This window comes from Bison bison, unplaced genomic scaffold (genome assembly GCF_000754665.1).
Source record: "Bison bison bison isolate TAMUID 2011002044 unplaced genomic scaffold, Bison_UMD1.0 scf7180017864340, whole genome shotgun sequence".
Classification (NCBI taxonomy): domain Eukaryota; kingdom Metazoa; phylum Chordata; class Mammalia; order Artiodactyla; family Bovidae; genus Bison; species Bison bison.
Window position 1 is genome coordinate 5,414,045 of NW_011494912.1, and position 8,744 is coordinate 5,422,788.

The window sequence follows — 8,744 nt, forward strand, 5'->3', positions numbered from 1 at the left end:
GCACTTTATGACAAGTGGAGATTGGGCCTCCAACCCCAGGCAGGGCAGTCACACCAACTTGGGCTGAGCCAGGTGCCTGTATCAGAGGCTGCCTCAAAGTCTATAATCTCTCCCCCTAAGTCTTCATCTTGTTTCTAACACTCAGATGGCAAGGAAAGGCCACTAAGTGAGAAAACACAGGAGCGCATATGCATTTATCCCCATTCTTCCACATTATAGATGAGGGGTCCAAGGCACAGAGAGGTTACGTAACCTGTCTAGGTCACACAGCTAGTAAATGGAAGGGCTGAGTCATGAAGGAGGTTCACATGTCTCCTGTACTTCACTGGAGGGGTGGAGGCAGGCCCGACTCCCCACACACAGCTGGGTTTAATTCTAACCACTCCCATGGGAGGATGCAGATCAAGCTGGGTAGGAGGAGGAGCCTGACAGAGGAAGTGAATGACCTGCTCTCTCATGAGAGTGGGAAGGAGTGTATTCCCCAGGAGGATGAGTCCAAGCCAAGGCCCTCCTGGAGAAGTTGGAGGGACAGCAGTTTCCAGGCATCTTGCCCAAGGCAGTGGCTGTCCATGCTGGATTCAGGGACCTGGGGCTGCAAACAACACTGGAGACTGGCTGAATCAATGATGGGCTAAATAACCTTAAACAAATCACACATCTTCTCTGGATCTCTGTTAATTCTGGAACGCAGAACTAATGATCCATCAGCACAGAAAAAGCCACTTGGGTTAATACTAAAACCTTGACACTTTCTGCTCTTTGTTGAAATAACCTGACCTCTAATCACCCTGTGCAAATCAGAAGCCTTCAAAGAAAACTTTGGGGATTTCCTGGGTTTGGGGGCATCAGGGAGGGGAGGATAAATAAAACCAGTCCCAAGAAAGTCCTGAGGTTGGGAATCTGAGACTGGCTTGGATCAGATTGGACCAGATTCTGCCCTTTGGATTTTTCAGCCAGGGGAGATTTCAAGCAAGGGAGAGGAGGAGTCAGGTTTGCATTTTAGAATGGTCACTCTGGAAGCTGGAGTAGAGGGTAGGCCAGATGGGGAGACCAGAGGAAGGGAGACCACTGGGGTGGGGGTGCTCCTATAACAGCCACTGTGGGAGGTGTGGGAGTGAGGGTAGGGCAGCAGTGGTGACCGGAGGAAATGCCCAGCACGACTCCTAGACAAGTGGGTGGACAGGGAGAGTCCCATTCTCCTCGACAGAGCAGGGTTAAGGGAAAAATGACAAGTTCAGTTTGGGAGGTGAGATGCCCAGATTGGGTCCCAACATAGAAATTTGAGTTTGCAGTGGGTGGTGGACCCATGGGCCTTTAAAGGATATAAATGAGGGACTTCCCTGGTGGTCCAGTGGCTAAGACTCTGCACTCCCAATGTAAGGGGGCCCGGGTTCAATCCCTGGTCAGGGAACTAGATCCAGTATGCTGCTGCTAAAGATCCCAAGGGCCACAACTAAGACTTGGTGCAGCCAAATAAATAAATTAAATGTATTTTTTTTAAATGAAGAGTATAAATGAGCAGGGAGTGATGTATGGGGTTGAGGCAGAAGGCAGATGGGCCCTGCCCGCCCCTTCCTCCCACAGTAAAGCTATTGGAGATTCATTCCCTATGGACTGCAACTCCAAGAATAGCAGGACAACTAAGGGAGGAGGCTGGGCCCTGCCCAGACCACATATTTCATTTCTCAAAGTCAGGAGACCTCCCCAACCACATGTGTGCAGAAAAGGCTTCTTGGAGGTTAAAGGAGAGTCATGTCAAGGGATGTTCCTTACCCAGACGCCTTTTCGGTAAAATCCATCTTGGCTAAGAAACGCGTGCACACATGTGGGAGGATCCTGAGATGGACCAAATATAGACTGTGAACCAGGCAAATCAAAATGATTGGCCAAAGGAAATCCAGAAGAAATACCCCACAAAAGTAATTCTAACTGCCACGAGGGCGCAATTCAAGAACTCTCCCTCTGAGTCTGTGCATGTGCGTATCTATCCACACATACTGTACTTGTTTCCTCTTAATAAATACTTTACTTGCTTCACTACTTTCCGTTTTTATGGGAATTCTTTTCTGCAAAGCTGAAGGCCAGGGCCCTTGTCACTGATCATGGGTCTAGTAGCTAGAGTCTGGTGCTTTCTCCATCGTGACCCAGCTTCAATCTCTGGCTCAGAACCCAAGCCCGGCTCCAAGCCAGTGCAGGCCGAGGCCACCCGAGATCAGGGTGGGCCAGTGAACACGGGCTCTGGAGACCTGGAGGGATCACCAGGAAGCACTAGATGTGACCATCCATTCCTCACGGTGCCAAGTGCCTCCAGAAAACTGGAAGGACACAGAGCAGGCCTTTGCTGAGCTAGGGCATCTTTGTCAACCTTGGCAAGTGAGATTTTAGTGGAGTTGAGCTGTAGTGGCTCAGGATGGCAGGGGTTAGCAAGGTGGTGAATCAGAATTTGGAAATGACTGTTGTCTCTCTCTTTTTTTCAATTTAATTTTAATTTTATTCTAGAGTACAGTTGACTTACAATACTGTGTTACAGAAATGACTATCTTCATCAGTCATTTAATAGATGAAGGAGGGAGAAGCTGATATTGCTGGTGGCTTAGGACCGAGGGAGGGTTTTCTTTGTATGCAAAAGGCTGGGGGTTGTTTAAAAGCCTCGGGGAGAGTCTGGAGAGTGAGAGGCTGGAAGGATGGGGGTAAGGTGGGAGGAGCGGGTAGATAAATTGATGTGGGAGAGGTCTGGAGCCCTGGAGGAGAGGCCAGCGGGGAAGGAAGGCAGGTGGAGACTTTTGAGTGGAGAGCAGGGAGGTTCCTGGGAAACTTCTTCCCCAAGAAGAAGCTGAAGTCATCTGCTGAGTCATGGGAGGAGGAGGGGAAGAGGCTGGTGAACAGGCTGATGGTTTGAGGGAGCCTCTGGGGAGGGTGGGGGAGTGAGCTGGGAGAAGAACCAGCTGGGCCTGGAGGCCGCGTGCACCGGAACCCCATCTGCTGGGTCCTGTGGTTTTCTTCAGCAGTTCTCACTCAGCACTGTGGATCAGGAGCTGCGAAGGTGGAGGTCAGACCACCCAGGGCAGGCAGTGGTCGGCTGTGGCCAAGAGACTGGGGGCCAAGAGGGCTCAATATATCAAAGGAGTGGGTGCTAGGACTGGCCAAGGACATGGATGGGGCAAGGTGGGGAAATCAAGGCAGGAGGAGGTCAGAGGCCGGAAGACTCAGGGACAGGGAAGAGCAGGTAGAGGGAGCAGTGAAGTGGGGGTGCCAGAGCATCAGGAGAGTGGGAAGCCCCCCAAGAGCAGCAGGAAATTCTGGAGAATGTACAGGCTCTAGAGCAAAGACTCTCTTGAGAGGCTCCAGTTGAAGACACCATGTCCTGTGGATGCTGGAAGTCCCCAGGATGAGGCAGGGCCTGGGGAAGGAGGAAAATGACCACTAGGGGTCAAAGGCTCAGGAAGGCCACCCAGGACCAGGCTTTGAGGGCACAGGGATAGTTCACAGAGCTACAAGCTTTGGGCCCCAAGGAAGGGGGTCTGCCCAGGGGGTTTGGAAGAAGCAGCGTGGCACATGGGGCAGCTAGTGGCTTGAACCTTCATGTCTTTCCATTCTGCCAGGCACAGGGCCCTGCCACCCTTGCATCTTGCTCCCGTAACTCTGATCTCTGGGCCAACACTTCTACCTCGGGAGGAAGACGGGATGATTTGGGCCTCCTGAACTTCACAACCAGAGAAGAGGAAGCCAAGGGCTTGAGCAAAGGGGAGTGTGGCCACGGTATTCCCCTGCCATGTACTTGCTTTGTCCACTGGGTCACGCAGGTGGCCAAGAACAGGCAGCAGGCAGAGTAGGGGCCGCCGTAATTCCCCAGGCGCTGAAGGTCCTGGGGCAACTCCTGGGGCAGGGAAAGATCAAGGAGGAGGCCTCGAGGCAGGCAAAAAAAAAAAAAAGAGAGAGAAAAGAGAAATAAACAGAGACAGAGGGACAAGGATCCGACAGGACAGAGAGACAGACAGGAAAGCAGGATGGCTGAGACAGAATCGTGGAGAGAAGGTGCTGAGCTCACTGGCCACGTGCCCATGGCTCATTCCGGAAGCTGCTGGGATGGACCCAATCAGTGCAAGATGGATGGCTGTTCTGGGAAGGCAGAGGCCACCAGGCCAGGCAGCCACAGCATCCCTTCCATCTGCACCACCTGCTGCAGGAAGCCCAGTCAGGTGACTCTTGCTAAAGACTGAAGAGTGCCCCCAGGGTTTCCTCAAGGGCAGCAGGAAGTGGGAGAAGAAGGGGTCTGCTTTGGAGGCATGAACACAGCACTCCCCCCCAACCCCAGTCTGCCTCTCACTAACTGTGAGGTCTGGCAGCCATTAACCTCCCTTCATCGCCATCAGTAAGATGGAAAGAGCCACCCAATGCTCAGCGGTTGTGACATGTCTTCACCTGCCCCACAGGGTCCTGAGTAACCTGGGCGTCAAGGCTGTCCTTCAGGTCTCACAAGAACTTGGAGGCAACTGACGTCTTCTGTTCCTGGCATCGTTTGAGGAGAGTTCCAAAAATCTGGCCAAGCCGTTTGGGCCAGAGGTGGGGAGTCAGGACATTAGGTTGTGACCCCAGTTCCCAGGGCTGCACCACTGCTAAAAGTGAAAGTCACTCAGTCGTGCCTGACTCTTTGCAACCCCATGGACTATACAGTCCATGGAATTCTCCAGGCCAGAGTACTGGAGCAGGTAGCCTTTCCCTTCTCCAGGGGATCTTCCCAACCCACGGATTGAAACCCAGGTCTCCCACATTGCAGGCAGATTCTTTACCAACTGAGCCATCAGATCAGATCAGTCGCTCAGTCATGTCCGACTCTTTGCGACCCCATGAATCGCAGCACGCCAGGCCTCCCTGTCCATCACCAACTCCCGGAGTTCACCCAGACTCACGTCCATCGAGTCAGTGATGCCATCCAACCATCTCATCCTCTGTCATCCCCTTCTCCTCCTGCCCCCAATCCCTGCCGGCATCAGACTCTTTTCCAATGAGTCAACTCTTCGCATGAGGTGGCCAAAGTACTGGAGTTTCAGCTTTAGCATCATTCCTTCCAAAGAAATCCCAGGGCTGATATCCTTCAGAATGGACTGGTTGGATCTCCCTGCAGTCCAAGGGACTCTCAAGAGTCTTCTCCAACACCACAGTTCAAAAGCATCAGTTCTTCGGCGCTCAGCCTTCTTCACAGTCCAACTCTCACATCCATACATGACCACAGGAAAAACCATAGCCTTGACTAGATGAACCTTTGTTGGCAAAGTAATGTCTCTGCTTTTGAATATGCTACCTAGGTTGGTCATAACTTTCCCTCCAAGGAGTAAGCGTCTTTTAATTTCATGGCTGCAGTCACCATCTGCAGTGATTTTGGAACCCAGAAAAATAAAGTCTGACACGGTTTCCACTGTTTCCCCATCTATTTCCCATGAAGTGGTGGGACAGGATGCCATGATCTTCATTTTCTGAATGTTGAGCTTTAAGCCAACTTTTTCACTCTCCACTTTCACTTTCATCAAGAGGCTTTTGAGTTCCTCTTCACTTCTGCCATAAGGGTGGTGTCATCTGCATATCTGAGGTTATTGATATTTCTCCTGGCAATCTTGATTCCAGCTTGTGTTTCTTCCAGTCCAGCGTTTCAAACAATACTGGAGTGGGTAGCCTATCCCTTCTCCAGCAGATCTTCCCAACCCAGGAATCACTGATAAAGATCTCACTAATTAAAAGCTCCTCCCCAGGCTTCCCAGGTGGCTCAGTGGTAAAGAATCCACCTGCCAATAAGGAGACTCGGGTTCCATCCCTGGGTTGGGAAGAGCCCCAGGAGAAGGAAATGGCAACCCACTCCAGTATTCTGGCCTGGAGAATCCCACAGACAGAGAAGCCTGGCGGACTACAGTCTATAGTGTTGCAAAAGAGTCAGACACGACTGGAAGACTAAACAACAGCAACTCACCTCCCCTCACCCCTAAACCCCGGCACTTATGCTGGCTGCCAAGCTCCAACGACACAGGGACAAAAGGACACGTATCATCGCTCTGTCCCACCTACCTAAGAGTTCTGCCCCAGATGGCAGCCCTCCACAACTGGGCCGGAGGAGACCCTCCTGATCATCAGGGTTGCCGGCACACTGGCCTCATTCTGCCTCCCCACCATTTACTTGTCCCTCCATTGATTCAAATGTTGGGTACTCATTAGGTGCATCATATCTGGCGGGTGAGACAAATAAAGACATGTGATGAGAAGACGAGCCCAGGATGCTGGGAAGGGACATCAAGGGGGCCCTAGTCCCGTCTATCCAAGTCCTTGGCCTCCAACTCCAGCTTAAGTGCTTCCTCTTCCAGAAGGCTTCCCAGAACTTCTTCTAGGAGTGACTTCTTTAAAAAAAAAAATTATTTATTTAATTTGGCTGTGCAAGGTCTCAGTTGCAGTACAAGGGCTCTTCGATCTTCCTTGCGCCATGGAGGCATGCAAACTCTTAGGTGCGGCATGTGGAACCCAGTTCCCTGACCAGGCATTGAACCCAGGCCCCTTGTATTGGGAATGCAGAATTAGCCCCTGAACCACCAGGGAAGTCCCTAGGAGTGACTCCTTCTGCTTCTGAGCCCACATTTCTCCAAAGCTGCATACACCAGGGTCTTACTCAAGGGCTAGGAATGTATATGCACAGTATCCTTACAGATTGTCTCCTCTTTGGGGTCAGAGTACAGATCCTATTCATCTTTGCATTCTATGGAACCCAGCACAGTTGCAGGGGATCAGAGGTCAATGGATACATATGTTTTTGAACCTCAGCAAAGTTCATCAGATGCATAATAGTTTATGTCTTTAAGCCTTAGTCTCTTCACTTGTTAAGTGGGGATAATAATTTTCACTTCCTGGCGAGGCCAGATGGATCAAATGAGATATTGCATGTGAAGTCCCTTGGCAAGCTGGAGGCTGCACAGCTCTGTGCAGTCGTGGGTTGTTGCTAATAATACTGCAATCTCGGGGCCGGAGTTGGACGCAGAGAGGCAGGGAGCAGGCGCCCCTCTGTCTGCAGCTTCTCCTCCTGTCTGACAGTGGCGGAGAGGCTCTCGGAGCCTAAAACAACCCAAATGTGGGCAGCCAGACTGTGGTGGGAAGAGAAGCCAGTGGGAGCCTGGATACTCAGGTTCCAAGTCTGCCTCTAGCTCAGGGTGGTGACCTTGGACAGGTCAGTCCCTTCTCTGAGCATCAGTTTCTTCATCAGCCAAGTAGGAATTGAATTCACTGGCTGGCTGGCAGCAGAGATGAGGTGAGGCTCTAGTAGGAGCTGGAATGCAGAGGAACGCCACACCAATGTCCCGGTATTGTACAGCTGTGGGGTCCCAGTGAGGTCTGTACCAACCCATCTGCAGACATTACCCTTTCCCTTCCAGCCCAGTTGGGTCAGATGGCAGCCTCTCTCCCTGGGAAACCAGGCATAATTTCTGACTAGAGTGGTGCTCAAGTATTTGTTGAATGAAAGAATAAATGAGTGAATAAAGGGGACCTCACAGAGGGAGTGCCACTCTTAGGCTCCAAAAGCATTACAGCCCCCCTTGGACAGGTCAACAGTTCATCCCTCTGCTCATGGTCTGTACCGCTTCTACCAGAGTTTGAACCATCATCACAGCTCCCCTGAATTAATGCAGCTGGTTTTCCTGTTTCCATCTTCTTCCCCTACTATCTACCCCTTCTCCACAGGATGCTTAGAGTGATCTTTTTAAAACTCAAATCCTATTATGTCTCTCTTCTGCTTAAAATCCTCTGGTTAGCTTCCTAGTGCCATCAGGATAATCTTCCTAACCATTAATAAGCCTACAAAGGCTCTCCTCCCGTCTCAATCCACTGTCTCCCTTGAGCCTCTGTTCCAGCCACCTGCTTCTTTTCCCATTCCTCAAAGAAATCCAGGCTCCCTTTCATCTGGTTAAAAGCTATTTTCTTTCAAAAGCTTTCCCTGGTCCCTCCTAGACTCAATTGTTTTTGTTCAGTTGCTAAGTATTGTTAGATTCTTTACAACCCCATGGACTGCAGCATGCCACGATCCTCTGTCCTCTACTATCTCCCAGAGTTTGCTCAAACTCATGTCCATTGAGTCAGTGATGCTATCTAACCATCTCATCCTCTGCAGCCCCCTTCTCCTTTTGCCTTCAATCTTTCCCAGCATCAGGGTCTTTTCCAATGAGTCAGCTCTTCGCATTTGGTAGCCAAAGTATTGGAGCTTCAACTTCAGTCCTTCCAATGGATATTCGTGGGCAATTTCCTTTAGGATTGACTGGTTTGATCTACCGGCTGTCCAGGGACTCTCAAGTCTCCATGGAGTACTCATTTAGTTTTAGTGTTACACTGCTCGGTCATGTCTGACTCTTTGTGACCCCATGAACTGTACAGCCCACCAGGCTCCTCTGTCCATGGAATTCTCCAGGCAAGAATGCCCTGAAAGCTGCCCCAGACTTAGCACTCTATTCTTCTCCCATCCAACTCTCACCAGTATTTCATGGAATCATTGGTCTATCTCCTGCCTAGACTGTAAACTCTACAGGAGCAGAGACCTGGTTGGATGCGCTGTTTGTTCCAGTTTGACACAAGGAAGGGCTCAAATATTAATATTTGCTGAGTAGCTGAGTGAGGCTGAGAGGAAGAAAGGCTGCTAGCAGTCTTTGAGAGTAAGATAAGCTTAAGCAGACCAAGACCAAGGGCAGAGACCAGAGACGTGCAGAGCGGTGGAGGGCGGT